Raw genomic sequence first — 509 nt, 5'->3', positions numbered from 1 at the left:
CCTCCCTTTTCAAATCTCGTATTAGCAATGGATTCTATTTACACTAAGTGAAAATAGCAGTATTTTTAGCAATATGCTATTTACACTAAGTGCAAATACCTAGTTACACTATGTTAAAATAGCAGGATTTCTACTATCAAGTATACTACTTGTTGCAAATAGTGGCAATTATCTGCACTTCAGTATTGTAGTACATTATAAAAGAGTATGCAATAATAACGTATTGAGTGTAAATTATAATTTTAATTTTAATTATTAAATAGATGCCACCTTATTGGTACAATATAGCCCTCCCTACACCTACCCTAACTTAGGTAAATTAGAAAAATGTTGGGCATGACTGAAAGTTTATGTGGGGTGTAAATATTCTCATCTAATTTGCATAGTATGACGTCATCAGGGGGCGGCCCTCCTGAATGTCATAATATTCAGGAAATAATAGATATTGAATTGATGTTTGAACCTATTTGTTTTTTTTTTTGTCTTTTTATCCTCATTCCAAATGATCA

Source organism: Sinocyclocheilus grahami, unplaced genomic scaffold, assembly GCF_001515645.1.
Source record: "Sinocyclocheilus grahami isolate Dianchi unplaced genomic scaffold, SAMN03320097.WGS_v1.1 scaffold536.1, whole genome shotgun sequence".
In the NCBI taxonomy this organism is placed as follows: Eukaryota; Metazoa; Chordata; class Actinopteri; order Cypriniformes; family Cyprinidae; genus Sinocyclocheilus; species Sinocyclocheilus grahami.
This window is presented reverse-complemented; position numbering follows the sequence as displayed.